We start from the raw sequence: 26,421 nt of genomic DNA, 5'->3' as shown, positions 1-26,421 counted from the left end.
TTTTTCAGGTGAAACAATTTTATTTCACAGTTGTCTTTAAAACCACAAAGACACTATGTTCTTCATATAAAAACATTAGTACAGATAACTATACTTTCTAGACAATGATTATATAGACCCTTTCAAAGAAAAATGCACACCATTATATGGTTCAGACAAGTTACTTGGGAAAAACACATCTGGACCGATTCCTAAAACATACCAGAAGACCAGGCTGCATCTTTTGGTTCAAAGTATAGATAACTGTCATCAGTAAGGGTTCCTGCATTCTTACATATTTGATAATATGCATATAGACTGGTTTGTGACTTAATGCTCCATTGGTTCATCGGCCTTTCCTGCAGGTTCATTAGCAGGTTGAGCAGGCTGTGCCTTTCTCTGTGGTCTTTCTTCAAGACCTTCCAGGAACGGAGATACATCATCATCATCATAAATTGTAAACTCCAAGTCTTTACCAACAATTCCAATGGAAACATCCTTTGTAGGTAGGTCCTGTTCTGCAGGAAGTGTCTCTCCTAAGGCACGCAGACCATGTTTAACCAGCTCATTCAAATTGCACTCCATAAACCCAGACATATGTCTCTCCAAGTAAGTACGAGCTGATTGAGAACGGGCTCCAATGGACATGGCTCTACAGTCAAAATAGTTGGCAGATGGACAGGTTTGGGAAATGTGAGGGCCCATATCATCATAACCAGCAATAAGCAGTCAAACACTATATGGTCTCCGGCCATACCTTGTGTTGGTATCTGGGTCTTGCTTCCAATTAGAGATACAAGACGAGACACAGGAAGAAGTCTGTCAAATACAAATCTGGAATCCAAACACTGGCATAAAATTACGTAGCAGTCTAGCATCAGCAATAAGTCCCGCAATTGAGATACCAATATGGTTATCAACATGAAGAATTTTCTTCTGATGAGCTGCAAGCTCTGACTGTGCTCTCTTCAATGCAACCAACACTGCATGGGTTTTTTATTTCAGACCAACTGAACCTTTTTTGACAGCTTCCATTTCATATTCAATTTGATGAATCCTGCCCTGAGGGCTCCAAACAATGACATCATTGTCATACTGGTTGCGAAACATGGTTCCTGCGGGGGTCCGGCTGCGGCCTCCGGCAGAGGTGGCGGCTTCAGGAGCGCCAAAATTTAACTAAAATCTTAATCTCACTACCCCTAAGACCGTCTACTCCAGGTTCTCCAGTTATACTTTTCTTAAACTATTCTAGGCCTTTGAAGAAGATGCATATTCGGTTTTATGATTTCTGAAGATCCCAGAACTTGCTGTTGATAGCTATTTCAGTGCCAAACAAACCTATTACTTTAGTAAAATGCATTTAGCATTCAATTGAATCTAATAGCTTTCAAAATGACTCAATGCAGTCATATAGCAATTATCCCTACTAATGGAGCAGAACAGTAGCATCAATAATTCCAAAATACAGGTTATATAAGTATCTTTTCCATTTGGCCTAGAATTACATTGTGCTAACATCTATCCTTGAGCATTAACCTTCAATACAACATTTCAGATGATGGAATGCTCATCTAGGAATCAGGAAAAGTAAATTCAAATTCTTACTGACACTAACTAACATCTTTGTCCCTCAGTTTCCTTATTTCTATCAAATTGTGGAATTACTAATTATTTAAAACTGTGTTTCAATGCTACCTAATAAGGTAGGAGCTTTGATATGGGAAATTGGAGGTCTCATGAGATAGACCTTAGGGCACTCTCTGTGGAGTCCACTAGAGCAGTGTCTCAACATTATGTTTTACAAATAGTAAAATATATAAAAAGAGATTTTTTTTTCTTGAAAAAAGAAAATCTCTGTGGTAGACAGTCTCTAAGACCCTCTTTAACTTGAAAGTTTTATTTCCATGTATTTATTGAATATCTAATATTTTTGAGCACAATATGCTTTCCTAAGCAATTGCCACCAAGTGAAGGGCTTTGATTCTGGTTGCCTGACAGTAAGCAAACGTCTTTTATTACCTTCTAAAATATAGATACAACACCAATCAAAAACAAAAGTACAAATATTTTATGTTGTTTAATACAGATAGGACACCCATTGGTTCATAAAACAAATCAAGTAATTTTATTTCTCCTAAAGATGTGTTATCTTTGTTAGGTAAAAGGTTTGTATATTTTAGAGGCTGTCAATGGGATGTAACAAATTGTAACCTCTTCTGCTGCAAAAGGATAATCTAATTCCCTTGTTGACTACAAATAAAGCTACTGCTTAAATTTATCATTTTTCAGGCTTTCAGCAATGATTAACTTATATGGGTTTTGTTGTTCTTTAATCAAATTGTCCTTAAGCCATGGGCTGGCAAGCAAATTTGTGATAATTATAAATAAAATATTTTGCATTTTTATGTGTATTAAAACTTTATTTTTTATCTTCTCCCCAACAACACTGAAAAGAGTGGCTCACATGTGAAAGCTTTTTAAAATGACTTCAGTACATACATGAATTTGAACTTTTGAAAGCTGAACAATGTAGATTTGAGAACTGTTGTCTAAGTAGTATTGTGAAGGTTGATATTCTTCCTAACAAGGTAACTGGGCTGTCCCAAATTTCTTGGTTTACAAAAATTAGTATTTTTAGTACACATTATTGAGGCCACATCTGTACATTTTATGGGAATGAATAATAATCAAAGGCTTCCTCTGACTTACGTGTTCTTTGTAGCAAGGCCTTTACTTATCCTGCCAAAAGTGAACAAAAACTCAGATGGATGAGGTTAGTTCAATTAAGAGAAGAAATGTAATTGTAAAACTTGGCAAAAAACCGAGACCCCATGTGCATTTCAAGGTCTTAAACTGAACCACTTAGTATGTTATAAAACTGATTTAATAACATACACACACACAGATAAAGGTCACAATGTCTCCACCACAAGCATATACATATTTTTTAAATGTTATAAGAGAAAGTATCTGGAGACTTAGTGACTACAAGTTGAGTAGTTGAGTATTAAACAATCATATAATATAACTTGGCAAAAATTGCCATATGGAAACAAATTATATTTATAGAAGCATAGCTGTGTAACTGTGGTATTTAAGAAGAGCATGAGTCTAGAGCCAGATTGCCTAGATTCAAATTTCAGAAGAACCACTCACTAGCTGTGTCACATTAGGCGAGTGCTTGTTCTCTCCAAGATTAAATTTCCTCATTTGTAAATGGGGATATTACTAGTATTTATATCTGAAATTTAAGGTGAGGTTAACTGGATTATTCTATGTCAAGAATTTGCTTGATGAAAGCATTGCCAGCCACATAATAAGTCCTCAATAAATACTATATTTTTATATAATATACATTATTTGGAATTACGCATATTTTGCATTACCTAAATATAATATAATTATAATATCTATTTTAATCAGAGCATTTAAATCTAGGGCAATAATAAATTGATCAAGATATATCCATATTATTACTACACATTTCAAAAGGACATTTTAGCAACTGCATAATTTTCATAAGAAAAAAGGGCTAGATAATTAAAAATGGCTAAATAATGTTATAAAGGAAATTCTAAAGAGTCCAGAATATTAAGAGGGCAGATTGAAGGTAACACCTTCAAATATTAATAAGGGAAATCCATCTGTATTAATTAGACTCATTAAAAAGAAATCTAGGATCCACTATGTTGCCACTATGACAAAAGCCACAGAGAAGGAAAAAGAGCATGAGTCATTGATGGCTTCGTTTAAATCAATATAGCTGAATAGTCTCCTGATTCCTTTTTGCCTGACATAATTAAGCATTCTACTCTTTTAAGCCACTGTAGTAATAGTTCTGCTACTGTCAGACAAACACGATCCTACACCTTATATTGTGGTGACAGAGAATACAGAGCAGATCAGATTATCCAAATTAAGAGCACATCACCCAGAATTATTTACATCTTATTCCTTTCCAGGAAATATCTAAGCTGTTCCAAGATGTGTTTTGATGCATAAATAGATTCTTAGCCCTAGTCCCATAATAAGCGAATGGCTAGTGCTTATTTGGCCATATTGCAGTCCAGTTTGATATAATGAAATTGCTATCAGCAAGCAACAAAAATCACCTTCCAGTGAAGAATGTGATTAAGGAATGTGCTGTCTGGTGTTACAAATCAGAAAATCTATGCAATTCACTGGTACCTAGTATCTCCCATTGAAGTTCTTGGCAATCAGGCAGACAATCTGGATTCCATGAAATTCTAGGAAAAGGTGTGGATTGCAAAATGCTTTAGTGAGAATCCAGAACAAAGAGTAAGGTCAAAAAGTAAAAATGGAATGTCATACTAGCACTTCTAAGGGCATGAGCAGAATACTTCAACCTCAGCTATACCCACATGCTATCCCATTCATTCAAATTCCCTTAGCTTTCCACCATAGAAACTGAGTTTAGGAGTACTAAGGAATTTTATGGGTCATCTATTTAGGATGTTGAATAACATTGCCTTTTCTTATCAGTGACAGGTCAGAGAGACTTCCCTCAAATTGACTAATGAAGTTTATTCAAAATCTCCCTAACTTTTAAATTTCAGAAACATATACATGTAAAAAATATTTTAGCAGAAATTCTTAATAACACTATCCTATGAATGAAATTTATTTATTCCAATATTTTAAAATAATTCTTTGTGATAGAGATTGTTCAAGGTGCTTGGAGTTATTAATATTTAAGCAAGTAGAAATTGGAGACAGATTCATTCATATATAAGAACTTGATATATGATAGAAAGTGTTGAAGAAAGAAATGAGGAAGGAATTAGAAGACAGTATATTGTCCCACCAAGTAGAAAAATTACAAAACAATCTTTTCATTTAGTAATATCTACAAACATAAGCCTTAGAAGGATTAAGGACCTAAAGGTAAATTATAAATAATATTTTATATATTAGAACTTCTGTGTGATCTATGATTGAGAAAGGACTTAGTAAACCAATCTCTCACGGAACAAACCGAGGGGAAAAAAGATGTTTGTTTTTATTAATATTAAAGATTTTTTATTCAATAAAGAATCACTAACAAAGTTAACAAATAATATATTGGAAGAAAATATTTACAGTGTCTAAAAATAAGGAATTAATATCTGGAATACATAATGAACTCCTGAAAATCAAAAGTAAAGGATTAGAGAAATTGACAAATATTACAATGTGGTAATTCCCAGATGGAGAAATCTATATTACTAATAACTTTAACTCATTAGCATGTAATGAAAAGAAAAGAAAAAGGAGAGAAAAAAACAAGAAGAGAGGATTTTAAATCCATAAAATTATAAAATCATATAAAACTCATTGATGCCAAGAGCTGGAAAGAGTACAAAGATATTGGAACCCTCGGCCACTGCTGGCTGAAGAGTTTGCTGTCAGACTGAGTTATGTATAACTTCTGACCCAACAATCTCACTCTGGAGCATATGGCCCAGAAAAGTTTGCTCACCCCACATTTCCCTGTACATCTCTGCAGGGAAATGTGTTCACTGCAGCAATACGTTCAGGAGTGGGAGATTGATGGCATTCTAAGTATTTCTTATAGGAAAATACACACTATGGAATACTTTTCAGAAGTTAGAGGCGATGGTCAAGAGATTCACACAACGTCAGTAGATCTTAAAAACACAGTACTGCGTGAAAAAGAATAAAGCAGAATTGGATGGATATTTTAACCCCCTTTCTGTATTTTTGAAATACACCAAAAAAAAAAAATCCGATAAGTAAAAGACATATATGAATTTTTAAAAGACATCAAACAATCGGAATAGTTGCCTAATGGGAAGGAAGGGATGAAATGAGAGGAGGGTACAGAGGTAAAATAAAGGAATTTTAAAAAGATGTCAGTTTAGGAACTGTGCAGAGTGATATGATGTTATCATGCCATGACAAAAGGAGTAGAATAATCTCAACTTTCTAGATCTGGGGTCCCCTAACAAAAGAACAAATAAACACAATAAGCAAATAGCCAAAAAGAAAAAAATAGTGATAGGTCATGGTAACCTATATCATGGGAAACCAAGAATAAAAATTCATAATGCTAAGAGTAAAGCAGAAAACCAAATTGCAATATAAGGTACACACATGGCCAAAATAAAATACATAAGATTATACCTAATGATGCAAGCATTCATTAGTTCAAGGCCATATGAACCTTGGGGAAAGAGGCAAACTCCAAGAAGGCCTAATGATATGTGTTCTATGAGAAATAATGGAGGAAAGTGATAAGAGCACACGCTTTGAATCCAGATGCCCCTTTTTTTTCTAATTTGGATTCTGGCTCTTTTTATTTGTGCTATCTAAGAAAGATGATTTTAATTCCAAATTTCAGTTTCTTCTTCTGGCAAATGGGAGCAATACTACTTAGATTTCAAATGTGTTAGGAGTATGTAAGATGATGTATGTCAAATATATATATATATATATATATATATACATATTAATATGTATATATATAAAACCAAAATGAAATTGGGGGGAAAAGATAGTGTCTCATTTGACTCTTCAGTGAGAACAGATTAGAGTGAAAAACAAGTATAAGGACAAGTCAACTAGTATCGGATCATTAAATCTTTAAACAAGGGTCAGAATTCACACTTCCCTGGGATAGCCTTACTAATCCCTTAATGGTATTTTTAAAAGAGGTGGTATAAAGGAATGCTGATAGTACCCCCAGGACCTATTGACGATGTTACCTTCCTGCAGAGTCCCATTTTTGTTCATCTGCTTCCCTCTCTTCACATGTTCAGGTTAGACATACTTCTGGTGAATGAACTCAAGACTTATTTTCCTCTTAAATCATTGCTTGAGTATTTAGGTTCATGGCTTTTTATCTCTCCTTTCATTCATAGAAAAAAATGTAGGCAGTACTGCTTATGTAGAAATTAGTACTTCCAGTAAATCCAGCTAAAGAAATTGCTTTGGAATAAGCCGGGAAAGCAAAATCTTGCCACTGATATGACCTTGACAGTTAAAACCTATCACTAGAACATTCTAGATACTTTGCCTAGTAGCTATGTCTGTATAATATTAAAATATCACAAAGAGAAGCAAATATTTATATGTATATTATATATATTGCAAATATATATATAATTATCCAAGTCAGATTAATAATGCTCCTCAACAAATATTCTAACAATATCTACTGCCTCTTGAATAATATGTAGGCAGAATCCTAATAATTCACCCTTGTTAATTCCTTCCCATTTGAGCATGGATAGAACCAGTGCATATGATAAAATATCACACATGTCATTATATTGTTATATAGCACAGGTGACTATAGGGATAAGAGGATTATAGGAAGAACAGTCCATGTTGGCTTAATCTGATCACATGAACCCTTTAAAGGCAGAAAGTTTTGTCATGCTGGTTGTGGAAGTGCAGTGCAGAAAACCTAACATGAGAAAGACTTCATGCACCATTGATGGCTTTGAGTGAGGAGGGGGTCATCTGAGAAGAAATGTGGCGGGCCTTTGTTAGCTGACAGCAGGCACCTAACAGCTATCAAGAGAACCGGAATTCAAACCTACAGTCACAAGGAACTGGATTCGGCCAACGGCTTGAATAAACTTGGAAGCAAATTTTCTCCCAAGCCATTTTTTTTTTAAGATTTATGTATTTATTTATTTATGAGAGACATAGAGAAGAGAGAGATAGGCAGAGGGAGTGACAGGCTCCCCATGGAGGGGGGTGCCCATGTGGGATTTGATTCCAGGACCCCAGGATCACTGCCTGAGCCAAAAGCAGACACTCACCCACTGAGCCACCCGGGTGCCCCTCCTCCAAGCCTTCTGATAACTGCCGAGCCCAGTCAGTACCTTGATTTCAACCTTATGAGACCCTCAACAGAGACCCAGACAATGACTTACAAAACTGAGATAATACGTGGGTGTCGTTTTTAGCACCTGAATTTGTAATTCCTTGCTGCAAGAACAGAAAACTAATACAAATAAGGAATTCTACAAGACAGTACTTTCTAAAACTACCATGAAGCATTCACATGCAGGTATAGAAGGGAGCATGTTTTCATTTCTCTTGAATAGAATTGATGAATCCTATGGTAAGTGTAACTTTACGTAAAAATGCTAAATTGTTTTACAAAACGGCTGTACCATTCCTACTAGCAATGGACGGGAGCTGTTCTCCCACATTCTTGCCAGCATTTCGTATTGTGGTGTGAGTCTGGAAATGCGATCTTGTTTCATGTTTTATGAAAGAGTTTGTTAAGAATCCCTAAGACTCTTTAAGACTTTTAACATTATTCTGTTCACTGTATATTTTCATCCATCCTTTTATTTTTGTGTGTGTTTTCTTTTAATGTGGTTTTCTAATAGACAATGTGTAGCTGGGATTTGCCTTCTTACCCAATCTCACAATTTCTGCCCTTAATATGTTCTGTTTAGAGCTTTTAGATAGAGTATGATAATTGATATTACTGAATTTAAATCTACTCTCTTGCTATTTTTATTTTGTACTTTTATATTTTTGCTTTTGTGTTTTCCAATCTGTTTTATGTTCTTCTCTACCTCATCTGACCCTTTTAAAATTGAGTATTTTTATGATTGCATTTTACCCATACTATCACTTAATTAGTTGTATCATTTTCCTAATTCCTATTGCAACAAACTGCCACAAACTTAGTGGCCTACCACGTCATAAATTTATTTTCCTATATATATGGAGTTCCAAAGTCTAAAATCAAGGTTTTGGGAGGGCTGCATTTCTTTAGAAGACCTCTGCTTCCTTGCCTTTTTTAATTTTAGAGATCACCTGCATTTCTTGTCTTGTGGCTACATACCTACTACTGACTCTGATCTGCCTTTTTCTTTTAATGATTCATATGTTTACATCAGCCCTTTTGGATAATCCAGAATAACCTCCACATCTCCACATTTTTAACATAATCACATCTGCAAAATCCCTTTTGCTGCATAAGGTAATAGTCACAGGTGTGTATGTGTGTGTGTGTATAAATTGTTGTTCCAAAGTTTTTAATAAATTATTTATGAAAGTCTATTGTCAAATAGTATGATACCACTTTTGGTATAAGAACTTTGCAACAGTATACATTTGAAATCCATTTCCTCTTTCCCATTCTTTTCTCTTCTCTTATTGTGATTTCACTTCCTGCTGTTATAAACCTCACAATATAGTGTTACTATTTTGAATTAAGCACTCACTTATCTTTTTATATTTGCTATTTAAAATTGTGGAAAATAATACCTTTTATATATATCTGCATTTTTACTATTCCTGGTACTCTTCTTTATAGAGATCCAAATTTACATTTGTGTTATATTCTTTCTGCCTGAAGAAATTCTTTTACTATTTCTTGTAATGCAAATCTACTAGCAATGAACTTCTTTTTAGCTTTTCTCTGTCTGAAAATACTTTTACTTTCCCTTCACTTATATAAAACATTTTTGCTGGGCATAAAATTCTGCGTTGATAGTTTTGTTCTATGTAGTCTTGTCAGTACTTGGAAGATGTCACCCCACTGTTTTCTGGTGGGTATAACTAATGATGGGATGTCTTCTGTGGGTAGTATCTTTGTTCCTGTGTTTCTATTTTTTTGTTCTTCAAGATTTTCACTTTATATTTGGCTTTCCAAAGTTTAACTAGGATGTGCCTACATTTTTGTATACATCTTTGTTTACCTATATATAATATATAAATACATATATAATTTGTATTTATACTGTTTTGTGTTCTCTTACCATTTTGGATCTATAGTTTGTTGTATTTGATTAGTTTTGGAAATCCTTAGCCTATAGCTCTTCAAATATTTTTTCAACCTCCTAATTTCTTTTTCTGGAACCTCACTTACCTATATGTTAAACTATTTGTACTTGTCCCATAATTCTGGCATACTCTGTGTTTTTTTTTTTTTATTCTTTTATCTTTTGTTTCATTTTGAGTAATTTCTCTTTACCTCTCTTTAGATCAGTCTATTGTTTCTTTCTTTAGCTGTGTCTAGTCTATTTATAAGGCTATTAAAAGAATGCTTGATACCCAAAAGTGTTTTTTTTTAATTGTATGCATTTGTATTTGACATTTTTTATAGTTTCCAATTCTGCTGAAATTCCCCACTTGCTCCTGCATAATGTCTATTTCTTTCCATTTGATTCTTTGACATATTACCCAGAGTTACTTTCAAGTCTCTGATTGTTTTAACAGCTGAGTCATTTCTGAGTCTGCTTCTGTTAGTTGCTTTATCTTTTGAGAATGGATCTTTTTTTCACCCTTGCTTTTCTTGCATGTCTCTTAAATGCAGTTGAATGCAAAACGTCATGTTTCATGGAAATCAGTTGAAGTTGAAATAAATAGTATTTATATCTAGAAGTGGGCATGTCTCTTCGCTATCAGGCTGCCAATGTGGAAGATTGAGCCAGTCCATTTGGTAGTTGAGCAAACTGTAGATTTTGTGGTTGCTATTGTTACCTTCAGTGTACTACAAATTTCAGATTTCTCCAGTGTAAGTCTTTGTCATTTTGTGCTTAGTGTGAAGCCTGGGGGTGGCCAAGGGATTTTATTTTTTCCTCCCTCACCTACAGTTTTCAGTAGGTCCTAGATATCTGTATCATATCAAGAGTTTTTCTCTACATTCCCAATTACTGGCCACACTCCTTTAAAACACACATTGTCGTGCATTGTTATTGCTTGGTTGCCTATGCTAACTAAGCTTGTGATTGGAGTAGTGAATCTCTAGTCTCCTGGTCCCTATTTAGTTTCAAGCAAGGTCTTTGTGTCTGAGCTTTGGGTCTCTTCATCATTCCTGCCTGTTCTTCCTATAACAGCCAAACTGTCATCTGTCTTTGACACAACTTGAGAAAGAAAGAGTTTTCTGCCCCTCTCTCAAAAGTAGCAGGCCCCTGATTGAAATCACTTGGGATTTTGAGCCTTGGGGGGATTTTCTGCCCTTTCAGCCTGGAGCAGACAGCTTTTGTTTCTATGCTTTCTCCAGAGGCAATGAATCTTTGCCTGGCTGCTTAGGCAAAAAGGAGGGTTTCCTCCCTTCCCCCCAGTGGTTTTGCTTATATCCCTCCCCAGCAGGTGTGGGAGCAAAAGGATTTGCTGCCTCTTAATCAATGGTTTAGGATTTTGCTTCTCATGGAAATAGAATCTTAGGAATAAGTGTTGTGTGCTTATCCCTCAGTGGTAGCCAATCGCCTCTTTCATATGTCTACCATTGCAGAGTGCTCACTCTGTTCTCATGCCTTGCACCCCCTTTTTTAAATGGTTACCTGATGGAAGCCCATGAAGAAGATTTTGGGAGTGAGTGAGAAGTATCCCCCTCACCATTGTGAGAGGGGCTTTTTGTGTGGAGGGGAGGCTCTCAGTTATTCTAAATTGATGTGATAGCCCACATTCAGCCTTTTAGATTTTATTATAGTTTTGGTTGATTATATATTACTTACTTCTATAGCAGTCATCTCTCCTTCCCACACTCTGCCAAAGGTAAAATAGTCCATGGGTCCCATCTCTCCTCAGAGGTGCTTTGTCACTCCTTGGAATTCAGTTTGTTTTGTTGTCATGCTGTGTCAGAGCTCTGATGAATTCAAGAAAGTTAGGATTTTATAGGATATCCACCATTATCTTGTTGTTAAGATGAGAATGATGTTCTGTTGTGAGTTTCTAGATCTTAAGCAGAAGTGAAACTGGCAGTGGCTTTTTAAAAGGCATTTGGTAAGCAGTGGTGTCAAACACAGAGTATATACTTAGTTTATCTCTCAAGCAGAATAAAATTTTAAAGCATACATTTTATCTTGTTCCTTTTCTGCTTAAAACCTCTACAGGGGTTTCTCAGCACACTTAAGATGCAAACGTCATACCACAACCAATAATTCTCTTCACAGTCTGGCTACTGTCTACCTCAGCACTCTTAGCTCATAACATTCTGCCTCTAGCTCCCTCTGATGAAGCTTATAACACAGGTAACTCTTACTTTAATTTGCTAGACTTCCTTCTGTCTCAGAGATTTTTTTTTTTTTTTTTTTTACCTCTAGCTAGAAAGCTAGAATGCTCTCTCTCAAAACTGTTGTATGGTTGGCTTCTTCTTCATTCCAATCACATCTGAAATACCCACTCTCCCTCAGTTATTCCTTGATCTTAAATACCATTTTTTTAATATGACAACACTTTGACAATTTTTTGTCTATTTTTATCACTCTCCAAAGAAAATAAACACAGTGAAAAATGGGAAATTTTCTGTAGTATTCATGTCAATATTCTTAGCACCCAGACCATTACTGGGCATGTATTAGAAATTCAATAACTACATACTGAAAGAAGGTTGTATGAAAGAGTATCATAAGTCGGTGTGTGTGTTTTTGATATCACCAGAACCTAGAATAATGACATGCACACAGGAAAACTCCATAGATATTTACTCGGTAAAAAAACAAAAGTAAAAACAGGAATATAAATCTTCATCTGATACAGATTTAGTAGGTCTAGCCCATTAAAAAATGATGTTTGCTACAAAAACTTATACTTTTTTACTTTTCCCATATTTAATCTTTTGGTAGCACCATCTCTTCTGGAGCCATCCTTGTGATTGCTCCATGTGATTAAACAGCATAAGTGATTCCCATTTTAAGGAAAAGTATGTTTTACAAAGGAACAACAGCTTCAAGTGAAAGGATATACCTAACACGTGGAATTTCAAGTTCTTTTTTTTAAATTTATTTTTATTTATTTATGATAGACATAGAGAGAGAGAGAGTGAGAGAGAGAAGCAGAGACACAGGCAGAGGAGAGGGAGAAGCAGGCTCCATGCTGGGAGCCCGACGCAGGACTCTATCCTGGGATTCCAGGATCACGCCCTGGGCCAAAGGCAGGCGCTAAACCGCTGAGCCACCCAGGGATCCCCAGAATTTCAAGTTCTAGTCAATTGCTAGAGCAATTTGTGGCTTGACTCACAAACACCACGCATATTCTGTCTTTCTCTAGGAGCAGCAGAGTCTAGGTCTCAAATGTGTCACATTGGTAGAGTTTTAACAAGTAAGTTCTGAAAACCAAATCTTGTTAGAGTATCTTTAGGTTTAACTTTAAATAAAAGGAAGACTGAAAGTCTTTTTATTTCCTTGCCTGGATGTTTTCCCTTCCTTCCTTCCTTCCTTCCTTCCTTCCTTCCTTCCTTCCTTCCTTCCTTCCTTCCTTCCCTCCTTCCTTCCTTCCTTCCTTCCTTCCTTCCTTCCTTCCTTCCTTCCTTCCTTCCTTCTTTGTGAATGTTTTATAAAATATTCACTCACTCTGAAACTGTTTCCCTCTTTTGTTAATAAATAAAGCTGAGCCAGAGAGCCTCCAGCTACATTTCATAAAGGACCCAGCCACTGACTTTCACATTTACAATCAATATGGTAACAACAATGCAGTCACAAATGATTTTTGTATTGCAATTGTCTGGACAATTCAATCAGATTTTTCATCTTTCTCCAGATAAATGATCAAATATTTAAGTATAATCGAGAGAGAGAAAAACAACAGAGTTACATTGTTTCTAGTTCACAAATTAAAAAAAAATCTTGACTGATGTAACATGCAAATCTATTACTAACTGTTCCAAGTCAATGTGACTAATTACTTCAATATTCCTTTTTAGGACTATAGTTTTTCTATTTTTTTGCATGTTATAATCTTTAAATCTCTACCACCACTTCTCCATCTTAATCATAATCCAGTTTCAATAAACACATGAAACTTATAAAGGATTTTATTAAATTATTTTATTAATTTTTATTAAATTATTAAGCTGCTTTACTTTACAATTTGAAGGAAGAGAGTGTAGTGGAATTTTTGCAGAGCTAAGAAAATTGTTAATATTGCTCTGATAAGAAACAATATAATATAAACAGCCATTTTATGTTTGCCATTGTTCCTTCTTAATTTTATTCACAGAAAAGTTGTATTGTGTTTTAAGTCATATATATGTTTTTATTTAAGACTCATTTAACCACTAGAGCACTGCTAAAATTCCCTGATTTAAAATATCCAAATTTCTGATCACATAACAAAACCTCAAATATTTGGCGCCTATACAACTGGCACCTTCCAACAAATGGAATTCCAGCTAAAGCAAAATTACAGGCAGAAGTTAGGAAGAGCTATTGAGAAAAGCCAAAGGCATTGAGTTCAAAGAAATGCCATGGTTGGTCAGGTCTCTGCAAGATCAAAGAGTTCTGGGATTGGTTGGAAAGACAAGCATGCAACTTAGCACACTCTGGCCTGAAAGGTCACAGTGCAAATGAGTGTTGAAGCTGAGCCAAAGAGAAGGAGAGCTGTGATGAGAAGGCATGAGGAAAGGCAGTGGGAGAAAGATCACGATAAAAGAGGGAAAGGAAGGTTAAAGTATGATTGGTATAAAATGGACCAGTAAAAAAAAAAAAAAAAAAAGAACCAAGATGGGTAAGAAGAAAGCCAAAAGACTATGGGACTATGGTGTGGAAAAAAGGGGAAAATTATGGAAGATCCAAACCAAGAAAAAAAGGAATCTTATTCAGAACATCCTATTATGTTACCATGCCTGAAAATTAAGAAGTAACTTTAATTTTTATTAGTTTAAATTAACAAAAAGAAATGCTTATTTTGACAAGAGTAAAACTAAAATTGCCTACTCAATTGCAAGACACTTTTTCACATGGACTATCCCAGAGCTCCTTAGGGGGACTCTGACAGTTACTGTTATCATGTCTATGCTTATAGATTAGAAATCTGAGCCATAGACATTTTAAGTAACTGGCCAAGATGTTAGCCTAGAGAATAACAAATTGGGTTAATATATACCTGTCCTCAAAGACCATGGTTCAATTATGTCATTTTTCTTCTCTTTGTTCATATTTTATTATAGATGATATTAATATATCTAAGCTTCCTTCTCATTAATTCTCTCGAATTCTGTAATGTAATAAAAACAACTATGTTTACCCTTGGTAATACTGCTCCTCTTGCCTCACATAGTACCAGGCCAGTAAGACTCTTTGCTTATTAACAGTCTTGGCTTTCGTTCTGGGCTCACTTCCCTGATGAGGGAATGCCTATTGATTTTGGCCAAGAAGTAAAAATTGAAGTGCTCTTTCCATTAACCCAGTCCTGTGGGTTTCCAAAACTATAGGTGAATGTTGAACTCCATGTCACACATAAACACTCTGATTGCAACTTCGTGGTAAATGTCATGGCTCTTTGTGATACTTGTCATAGAAATTTACCTTTTAATGCCCACGTCATATTATACTAGCCATATTAGCTAACTTTAGGTCTTTTATCATGGCTTCTTTAAAATTTTGTGATACCAAAATCACTAATTGAAATGGTTAGCAGTAGATTTACAAAAACTGATTTTTTTAAGATTATTTATTGAGGAAGATGAGAGGTGGGGGGAAGAGGGTGAAAGAGAGAGAGAGAACAAGAGAGGGGAAGGGCAGAGGGAGAAGCAGCTTTCTGCTAAGTAGGGAGCCTGATGTGGGGCTGGATCCTAGGACTCCAGGATCATGACCTGAGCCAAAGGCAGATGCTTAACTTACTGAGCCACCCAAGGGCCCCCCAAAACTGATTCTCATTAGGTTAATTTGGGTGGATTTTAGGGGCTTAGATATATAGCCCATATTTGTTTTTAAGGCTAGATACATAAATAAAAACATACTTTTTTGAACTTAGAAAGATCACTTTATTTTCATGTTTTCTTATTATTTATAATGAAAGTCCTTAGTGATCCAGATTTCCTCTTGTATTCTATATTAGAAAGTTACCTTGAAAGCAATGGTTGCTGGAAGCGGAAAGGGAAAATTGGATATGGAACAAAATGTACTTAAAGCAAAACAAATATTAAGAAATGGACGACAAAACTGTTCAGTATCTCAGAGACAACATCAAACTAAGATTTCCCTCTTCCATACATAATTTCTTTGATAGGTGTTAAGCCTGTCAAAACAATTAGAACTCTTCTTCAATATACAGTATAATCAAACCAAGCCAAATAACCATGAGGAATGCATCACACGATGATATCAATAGCATGAAAAGATTTATTTCATTTTATTCAACCTATTTAGTTTTTTTTTTTTTCCTACAGAAAAGTAGCATGCTTGGCTGGTCAATGTAAAGTAAATATATTTTAGCTTTACAGTATAAATGAGGAAATCAGTGAGTCATGTAATTTGTCAAAGGCAATCAAACAATTGAGAGGAAGATCCAAGAGCAAAACCCAGGACTGTGAATCTCTAGTTATATTTTCCCCATTGTTTCTATTGTTTCTGAGAGCATATGAGAAAGTGTTTCTGTATATAAACAGGAGTTAACTCATGTACATACTATTTATCTAGTAAGTATTTTCAAAGCAATGGTGGATCCATGTTGCTGTGAGCCCTGGTTTTATTGCTTATTCATATCTGACATCTAAATCTTGGGATGGAAAGTCAATTCTAAGGATGTAAGGAAGTCAGGATATCTTGGCAAACTGAAAAATCTCTATAGAGTTTTTTCTGATATCAACTCAAATTCTCTTTAGAGATAGAAATAGTATAGTTATCTGGAATTTGAGCTCCCTAAGCTCAATGGCCGAAGAAAGTGGTATAAATGGAGGAAGCTACAAATATGATCATGTATGACCCAGAGTTCAGAGGTGTGTGAATTTATATGGAAAAACTTGCAACTTTGTTTTCATATACATCTAACTAAAATTTAGCATTAAAAAAAAGATTTTATTTATTTATTCGCAAGAGACACACAGAGAGAGGCAGAGATATAGGCAGAGGGAGGAGAAGCAGCCTCCATGAAGGGATCCCGATGTGGGACTCAATCCCAGAACTCCAGGATCTTGCCCTGAGCTGAAAGCAGACACTTAACCGCTGAGCCCCCAGGCGTTCCAGCATTTTCTTTAATCATAAATGTAGCACTAACCACAGTGATATTAGTAGTACCTTGTTATCAATATTAATCAGATATTTCCATATCATAGTCAGCTTGTGCAGACATTTCAAAATTTTACTTATGCTAAATCTTGTTATTTAATGTATTAATCACATGTAAAATATTTATATATTTTAATATACTAGTTCTCTTTTTTAATTCTCTACATTGTATTTTATTGCATTTAAAAAACATTAGTTTGAGATGTCTCCACAGACTGGGAAAATGATCAATTGCCAAGAAATTGAGAATTTCCTATCTAGTCTAGCTGCCCTAATCTAAACCATCTAATCCACTCCTGGTAACTGGTTTTTCTCCCTCAATTCTTGCTACTCCAAGATCTAGTCTGTACTCAAATGCAAGAGCCATCTTTGAACGTGTAAATTCCTTCTTACTCTCCTGTTCAAAACCTATGATGCTTTACCAATACATTTAAACTCAAGTCCAAATTCCTTTAGACCAATACCATGGACTAAATATCATGTGTTTAGTTTCTTCCTTTATCTCTGACCTAACCACTTTTCACACTTGCTTTACTCATCATGCTTATCATGCTGTCCTTCTGGTTCTACCACACCAAGCCCAATCCTGGCTAAGGCCTTGGTTTGGTTCAGCTCTTTGGGATTCTCTCCTCCAACTCTGCCCAAATCACATCTTTGCTAGACTTCTCCTCCATCAGGTGAGATGATCCCTGACTAAAGCAGCACTTTCCTCTCCGAGTCACTGTCACATTGTCTTTATTATTTGTTTCAGAGTCATTACCACTTTCATGTTTATTTTCCATCTTTCCTTTGCCAGAGTGTAAGTTCCAAGAGGGCAAAGACTCTGTGTGTCTTATTACTTTAAATCATACGGCACATTAAATGGGAGCCCTATAAATATTTTTGACTGAGTGAATGAGCCTCATCATTTTATTGATGAGGAAACTATGGGCAGAATGTTTAATTAGTTTCCTTGTCATTTCAAACAGTGATATAGACACTGAAAGCATCTGTAATTCAACTTTTAATGACCTGTTGGCATTTTATTTTTGAATAGTTAACAAATCCATCCATTACTGAAAAATGCAATTTTTCTTGTATTGAATGAGTTTTTCGAGATTTGTTATACTCCTTCCTAAAAAGATAAATCATCTTAGCACAGGGTGTAGATTTGTTTTACAGCACTGAGTAACTTTCTCTACAATTACCTTGAAGTCCTAATTTTTAGAATTATATCTTCCTAACATCTGTGTTGGTTCTTGGATGGTTTTTATACAACAGTGCCCTCTATGTTCGACCAACATAGATAGCCCACCTAATACATAGATTATTTAGCCTATAGTTAATTTTTTCAGTGTAATTATATATTACCATTAATAGCTTAATTTCAAGATCACTGACTCATTTGGTTATCAGGCTTTGAGAAATGCATGAATGTGGGTTAAATGTCATATTTGATTAGTTTTCAGTTCATTGAGATTTACAAAAATTAGAATTTCCCCTACATAGAAAGAATCTACTCAGTAGATGTAGTTTGCTTATTTTCTTGAAATAGTTGAGCATCCACTGGTACAAATAAACAATCTAGTTGAAAACAGGACCTTGGCTGGTCTTTACAAACCAGCTGAACTAATAAACCAACTTGTCAGTGCTGTTCCCCCCAGAGCATTAGTTTCCTTTGATGCTGCTAACCTGTAGGTACTCTCATTTATTATAAGATTTGCATTTGTGATACTAGTCAAATCATCTGAAAACCTAGATGTTTTGGACAAAGCAATAAACAGATGACCTAAGTGGGATTAAACTTTTACAAAAGAGCTTTCTCTGCTTTAGTCCCAGAATCTGTCGGTGTTCAGCCTGGCGGTGTGATCAAAGCCAAATATGTCTGGAACAAAGTAAAGACAAATTGTGACTGCCTCACAGAATAAGAAATAAGCAAGTTAGGCAGGTATGCAGAATTCTCATGGAAGCAGTGATGTTTATGTTTCGTGTTATGAAAATAGTGAGAGTGAATCTGGATGGTAAAAAACTGAGTCATGCCAGAGCACTTGAGTCAGCTATGAACATGCCTGCTAGGAAGTTTTCCTTTGTTCTTTTTAGAGGCGGCACTTGGCTTATTTTAATGGCTTTTCCTTGCATGGCATAATCACCAGCTATGTGATTAACCATGTCTAGTTAAGTTATTTCATCACATCAAAAGTAGTGTAAAATAGCTTTTCTGTTGACTGGGAGGCTGAATTTGGTGGCTATGAAAGTGCCAGACATCAAAGAGCTCTATTATCCAGACTACATGGAAACAAGCCAGCAACATTGAAAGTTTCCCCTCTATTGCTCTTTCCCTTCAGTGGAATCATCACCCACTAGACTGGAGGGAAGGAGGTGATTTTTATAATAATCCATTCTTGTGCTCTTTATCCAAATAGGAAGGATGGTGACCAGCTGTTTTGTCTCCACTGAAGGCAGATAAAGGGGGGAAAAGGTTCATATTGTAACAGGAAGACAGCACTGTGTCCTGGCTAGAGAAAAAGCACAAAAGACTCTTCTCATTTTAGCTTTACCTCTAGCCAGTCATTTAATTATGGCTAAGCTGTTTAATTTCTCTTAGGCATTTATAAAAGCCTCGGACTAATTTAGTCTGAAAAGTGCTTTGGGGCACTAAATCACATGTCATTTTATAATCTAAACTTGAAACAAGAAAATGAGAGATATCCAAATTTCAGTCCCAGAAAAATTTCAACATAGAGAAAACATTAATTATAGTATGTCTCGATTTCTTTTAAGTGAGATGATTATGACAAGTAAGGAAGTCTTTGACTTGGGGGATGCTGGAAATTATAATGAATATTTAGTTTATCGGCAGGAATTATATTCTGATGGTAGCTTCCAACTTGGATCACCCTTGTGGGATAAAAGCAAGATGTTAACATCATTGTAGAATTTCTGAGAACCCAATGTGCTCTGTTTAGTTTTATATAGTGTCAAAAAAATAGTATTGTGCAACAAATGAAATTAGTATTTTGTATGCTATTCTTCCTTTGTGCCCTGTAGACACCAAAATACCACATTCAAATTCCAAGGAAGTTAAGATTAATTTCATAAACAGCTAGTCTGATTCCCCATCTTTTTTTTTTCTTGGTATATCATATATAAGAATGACTGAAATGAATCACTTATTAATAATATCTGTGTACCAAAAATACACTTTAAATGATTCTTTGATTAGTTACATTGTGCTATAAGAAGCTTTCCTAACTATAATGGCCAAGGACAACAGAAATCACAGAGAATAATTTTGTATTTACATGCCTCATGATGGAAACTCATTCCCCTGTTCATTAAATTTATACCACAATTTTATTTTTAACCCATTGTCTTCATACAGCTTTGAAAAGTTGAAAAGAATCCCTCCCACCTTTGACTTCTCATCTTCATTTTAAAATTCAGCTCTTCATCTGGCCACTGACAAGAAAATGCCCTTCTTGAAAATCCTTCAAGAGTAGCATAAGCAGTTCACTTGAAAAGGAGATGTAGCAAGTCAAATGAATAAGGCTAGGTGGCAGGTGAATCCTGAGAGCAGGAAATATAAGGAGAAATTGACAGAATCCAGGATTCCCACTATATGAATGCAGAGGAAGCATTGTTTTCAAGTAGGTGAAGCAAGAGAGGGGCTTGGTGGTTGTTATATACGTATTTTATTGTTCAGTTAATAGTATTGCATCCAATAATAATTTTAAATAGCCATTTTTAACGTAAGAACTTTCCTTATTGTCTGTTAACACTTCATCCTATAAAATGGGGCTAACAATATTTATCCCAAACGGTTTTCATTGGAATTAAATAAGATAATATGCACAAAGTACTTAGCACATTTGAGACATTCAATAAATGGTGGTGTCTATTTTCATCTCTTAGCCATGGAATAAGTGCTTGTCAAGATTTTGTTGCTTTTATATTCCTCCTATTTAGAATAGTGTAAGAACAAGAAAGTTATCCTACTGATGAAAAATAAAAATTGCACATTTTATCATCTATAATTCAGTGTTTATGAAAGTGGTTGTGGCATAAACTAGGGATTTAAACTGAAAAGATATTTAAATGAGTCATAATCCACTGTTATCAACAGCTGAGAAAATTCTTATCAGACATCCAATATGTCAATTTTTATTTTGTCAACAACCTGTCTCAGGGCTCCAGTCTCATTCCTTTAGGAAATGGTCATCATTCCATAGATCCATAAATCAACTTGACTAGCTATATACTATTAATTATGGCATATAATTGTACCTAACAGTGTCCTCACGATTGCTTTATGGAGTAATCTTCCTGATTTGCTCTGCAAGTTCTATGAAATTTAAAATGTTGTTTTGTTAATGAGTCATGGAAGCATTATTTCTTAATGGAAGAAGGATAAAGGGTTCCAATTTGAAAATGTATCCAAATAAGAATTTTAAAATGTTATTTCTAGCTTTCTCTTCTCTTTGTCTTTAGTAGTTAGATCCTAGTAACCATAGGGCTTTTGCTCAGAAAGAGCACTGGCTTCCAAAGAGAGGCAGTTTAGAGGGGCTCTGACAGAGCAGAATTGCTAAAGGATTTGGGGGATATTTAGTAGTAATGTAAAAGAAGTCTTAGTTGTCAGTAAGGCCAGAGAGACTTGGAAGAAGAAATATGCTGGTTGTGCTAGGAGTTCAGTTATTCTGTCTCATAATCCTCACATCTTGCAGAAGATGAAAGGGATGCTCAAGCAGCTAAGTAACTTGCTGGAGGTGAATGGCTGTCAGGATTCAATCCCAGGAGTATCTGACTCCAAAGCCCATATTTTTTCCCTCTAGATCATTCTCTGCACTTTCACTTTTAAAAGAATTTCTTACTTTAAATGTATTTAGCTCTGCATTTTTAGATGTTTGTATCCCTGGAAACCAAATGACAGAGGGTTTGTCTTCTTGAGGGTACCGTTTTATTCCGAGACATCAGGGGAGCACCCTGCTCATATATTACTGTCACAAGTCTTTGGCAGGTATGCCAAGTTATCTTCCTTTTCCTGAAGCACAAGGGGGAAAACAAAAGGCTGTGGCAGGTTAAACAGAGGCAAGAGAGCCAGAAAAGAGAAGGCAACTGTCAGAAGCAGAGTAAGACTGGCAAATGAGAAGAATTACATTGCAGTTGAACAGAGTTGAAAGAACATAAATTGGTGCTAATAAGAAGTATAGACTAGCAGGTATCAGACCCTTGGTACTTTTTAAAATTCAATCCTATTTTGATCATTTGGTGGAGAGAATTGTTGTAAAATGGTCCCTCAATGTCTTTGTGAGTGCGCTGTGTCTCACTTACTGGAGTGTTGGCTTACATTGTCACATGAGGACTGGTGGCTTCTCACCACTGTACTCATTCTACACTCACTGAAAAAGCCAATCCAAAAAGTCTCCTCAGTTGTACCAAGAATCTTTTACCACCATACTGCTACATAACCAACCACCTCAAAACTCGGCAGTGTAAACAATAAATATTTATTTAGCTTACAAATCTGTGGGTTAATTGGATAATTTTACTTATTTTGTGGCAGTTATTCACATATTATGGGGGATGGCCGGCTTTTTGACTGTACTAGGGTCAGCCTTGCCTAAATGACTGCTATGGCTTAGTTCTCTGTCTCTCATGTCCTCTATTGTCAGGCAGGCACATTCTCACAGAGAAGGCAAAATGCAGAAGCAGGAAAACATTATACAAGCGTTTCCTGAGTCTCTGGTTGTGTCATGTTTGTTAATATTCCATTGGCCAAAGTACGTCACATGGCCAAAGCCCAGAGCCAGAGTGGGAGGGCTTTGCACAGTAACTTAGCAAGGCTACAGAGAGGGAGAGGGATCTGAGTCCTTCTTGTAACCTGCTCCATGACTTTTGTCTATGCATTAGAGGTTTCTGCTGAGGACAAAACAAAAACACATGAGGAAACAATAACCAAAACAGAGGAAATAGAACACATATATTTAGGGTAAATATATGCAAAACAAAGATCTCCAAAACAACATTAGCTCTATTATTAGCAAAGGCACTGTAATTACTTTCTGCATTTTTCTTAACATAAAAGGGAAGGAAGCTGAGTTGCTCTGACTTTAAATAAGTGAGTTAACTGTATTTACATTTACTGTAGTCATTGTCCTATTTGGATATTTTTCTATTATCATGTATTACCGCCTCACATTCTTATTATTCATTTTCTTTTTCCTGATCAACTTTTTAATGTTTACTATTTTTTTCCATCTCAGGTTTGCTCAGTATGCAGTCTATTTACTTTCTTTTATTTTTTTTAAAGATTTTATTTATTTATTCATGAAAGACAGAGAGAGAGAGAGAGAAAGAGAGAGAGAGAGAGAGAGAGGCAGAGACATACAGGCAGAGGGAGAAGCAGGCTCCACGCAGGGAGACTGACATGGGACTTGATCCCAGGTCTCCAGGATCATGTCCCCGGCTGCAGACAGTGCTAAACTGCTGCGCCACCGGGGCTTAACTGCCTAAAATTTTTTAGCAACCATGCTTAATATTTTAACCAAGATAGAATGAAACAAACCATATCATTCTCCTTAATAAATCCTTGTCAGTATTCTTCAGCTCCCTTGTGAATTCCCTTGTGAATTCAATGTTATTACTTTTATTGTCATTACGTTTTTAAAACTTCAAAAGTTTTTATTTTCAGTCAATACTGGCTTACCTTTATTTTTTAAACTCAACTGTTTAAAGTGTTTCAATAGTTTCCAATTGTATTAATTTAAAATATTTCCTTAAAATTTTTGAAGTGGATAATATGAATACGGTATAAAATGTAATAAAATACTGACATAAAATTTAAAAGTTCCAAAAAGGTAAGACTATGTTCCATTCTATTCTTCCATAGGACTCAAGCCGTTTTCCAGAAGCAAACAATTAGTATGTTTATATATTCCTATATATTTTTATGCAAATACAAGTATACATGCATATTTATGTGTGTGTACTACACTTGTTTTTTTATTTTGATTCAAAGTAGCTATCATATGCAGTGTCTGAGTCTTGAGGTGCCCCTTACATTGTTACTCCTCGCAGTATTGCTTGCTCTTTAAATTATCTTGACAGGGATGCCTGGGCTGCTGAGGTTAAAGCGTCTGCTCTTGGCTCAGGGTGTGATCCTGGGGTCCCAGGATCAAGTCTCACATCAGGCTCCCTGCATGGAACCTGTTTCTCCCTCTACCTGTGTCTCTGCCTCTCCCTCTCTCTGTCTCTTATGAATAAATAAATAAAATCTTTAAGAAAACTTATCTTAACAAAATTTTGGTAACACATTTCAAAGTAGCATATAAAATTAGCTCATTCTTTGGCTAATTTTGGCTACTCAGTGTTCCACTATAATGATACAGCATATTTTATTTAACAAAGTACCTTGTTAATGACTATTTCATTTGTTTCCATCTTATAGACTGCAATGTATAATCTCTGCCCCAGTGGTGTCTTATCAAACTTTTTGATCTTTGCCAATTTGATGAGTGAAATTTGGAGCTTCATAGTTTTCATTTGCATTTTTAATATGGCTGATATTAACTAATGTTTAATATGCCCAAGAGCTACCTAGCTACATTTCTTTTTTTTTTTTTTTTAAATAAATGGTTTGTTCATATACTTTGTCTATTTAACTATTGGGCTATTGGTCTTATTGACTATAAGTGGTGGTTATTAACTAATAATAAAATTAGTTAGCCACTTCCTGTAATATAAATAACAACAGGAGCACCTGGGTAGCTCAGTTGGTTAAGCATCTGGCTCTTGGTTTCAGCCCAGGTCATGATCTCTCAGTTGTGGGATCGAGCCCTGTGTTGGTCTCTGTGCTCAAAAAGAATTGATATGTTTAAACTTTAAGTAGCAAAATTGATCAATACAATTCACAATAATTTCTATACTTTTGTGTCTACCCATTTCAAAATTATTTTTAAATTTTTGTTTTTATAGCAAATTTGTAATTTACTTTTTCATATTTAAGTATTTGACCTGTCTGAATTTTTCATGGTATAAAATGTTAGACAGAGATCTAAACTTTTTTCTAAAAAAATAAATAAAAATTAAAAAAATAAAATAAACTTTTTCCTCCAGTTACAACATGTATTAAATAATCCATTTTTTTTTTCTGAATGGATGTGAAGTTCTACAATTATTAAACACACACAGATTTCTTTATGGATTTTCTATTTTTTCCCCACTAATCTGTTAACAGCAAACGTGTCATATCCTCACTTTTTTTTTTTCCTATTCACTTTACCTTCTTGGTCCAAGAGTGCCTTGAATGCATTTCTCCCTCCCTGGGAGCCCTCTCAAATGATTACAGTTTTTACCCCACTATGACTTCCAATTCTGTGGAGCAGAGACTCTCCTTGCTCCTCATTGCCACCATGCTGACTGGTTTCACTTTTTACTCATGATCACTATCGTCACATTCTTTAGTACTGCCTGGGGTTCATACCCGCTTTTCTCTCCTCAAGGCTCCAATAACTTCTACACTGTCCTCACTCTCACACCATAACCTTGTTTTGTATTCCACTAAAAACAGAAGCAATAAGAGAGAACTTTGCAAGGTCACTTACCTGTCATTTGAAGACATCTATGCACATAATCTCCCTTCTCTTCTGCTACTATGGAAGCATCATCTGTGTTCTTTTCCAGGCCAACCCCTAAATTAAGCATCTAATCCAGTGCCTTTCAGATGCTCAAGGATAATGTTCAGACATTATTCTTGCTCTTTCCTATCTCATCTGTGTTTTCCTTCTAATGGATTATTTTCATCAGTGTAAACATTATATAAAATCTCCAATCTTAAAGAAGAAGAAAAAATAATCCCACATTTTTTACCTCCAACTAAAGCCAAATATCTTTTTCCATTGATGGTAAAATTCCAAAAGGGTAGTCTATACTTGCTAACTACAGTTCCTCTCCTCCTATTCTAGATAGAATGCTCTGCAATCAAGATTTCACTTCCTTAACTCTATGGAATATTCTCTTGTCAAAGCCACCCATAGTTTCCACATGGTGAATAGAGACCTCAATTCTCAGTCTGCATACAAACTGACTCAAATAATCACTACCTGCTCCCTAAAATATATTCTTCCATTGGCCTCTGCACTGACTTCTGACACCCAACTATTCAGAGTTGAGCCAAACATTAAGGGCACAGTCCTCCGCAAGACTGCCATGAATCCAGGGTTTTCCAGGCCACCCTCACCTCTGCTCTGCTGTCCACAAATTCATAGGTTCTTATTACCCTCTGAGGTTCAATAATTCACCAGAATGACTCACAGAACTAAGGGAAGGTGCTATACTAACTATTGCAATTTTAATAACAAAGGGATACAAAGCAACACCTGTCAAAGGGAGAGGTGCACAGGGTGAGGTCTGAGAGGATCCCAAACATTAAGCTTCCTTATCTTCAGGACTCACTACCCTCTGGGCACATTACCATGCAACAACAGAGTATTGTCAACTAGCAAAGTTTAGTCTAGCTAAATTT

The 26,421-nt window shown here is 35.5% G+C and overlaps 1 pseudogene; it reads right to left on the bottom strand.

Annotated features, from left to right (window-relative positions):
- On the bottom strand, positions 1 to 26,421 carry LOC125756090 (proteasome subunit alpha type-1-like; annotated as a pseudogene).

Source organism: Canis lupus, chromosome 1 (genome assembly GCF_003254725.2).
Source record: "Canis lupus dingo isolate Sandy chromosome 1, ASM325472v2, whole genome shotgun sequence".
NCBI lineage: Eukaryota > Metazoa > Chordata > Mammalia > Carnivora > Canidae > Canis > Canis lupus.
The sequence above is the reverse complement of the archived record's forward strand: the minus strand, read 5'-3'. Positions and strand labels throughout refer to the sequence as shown.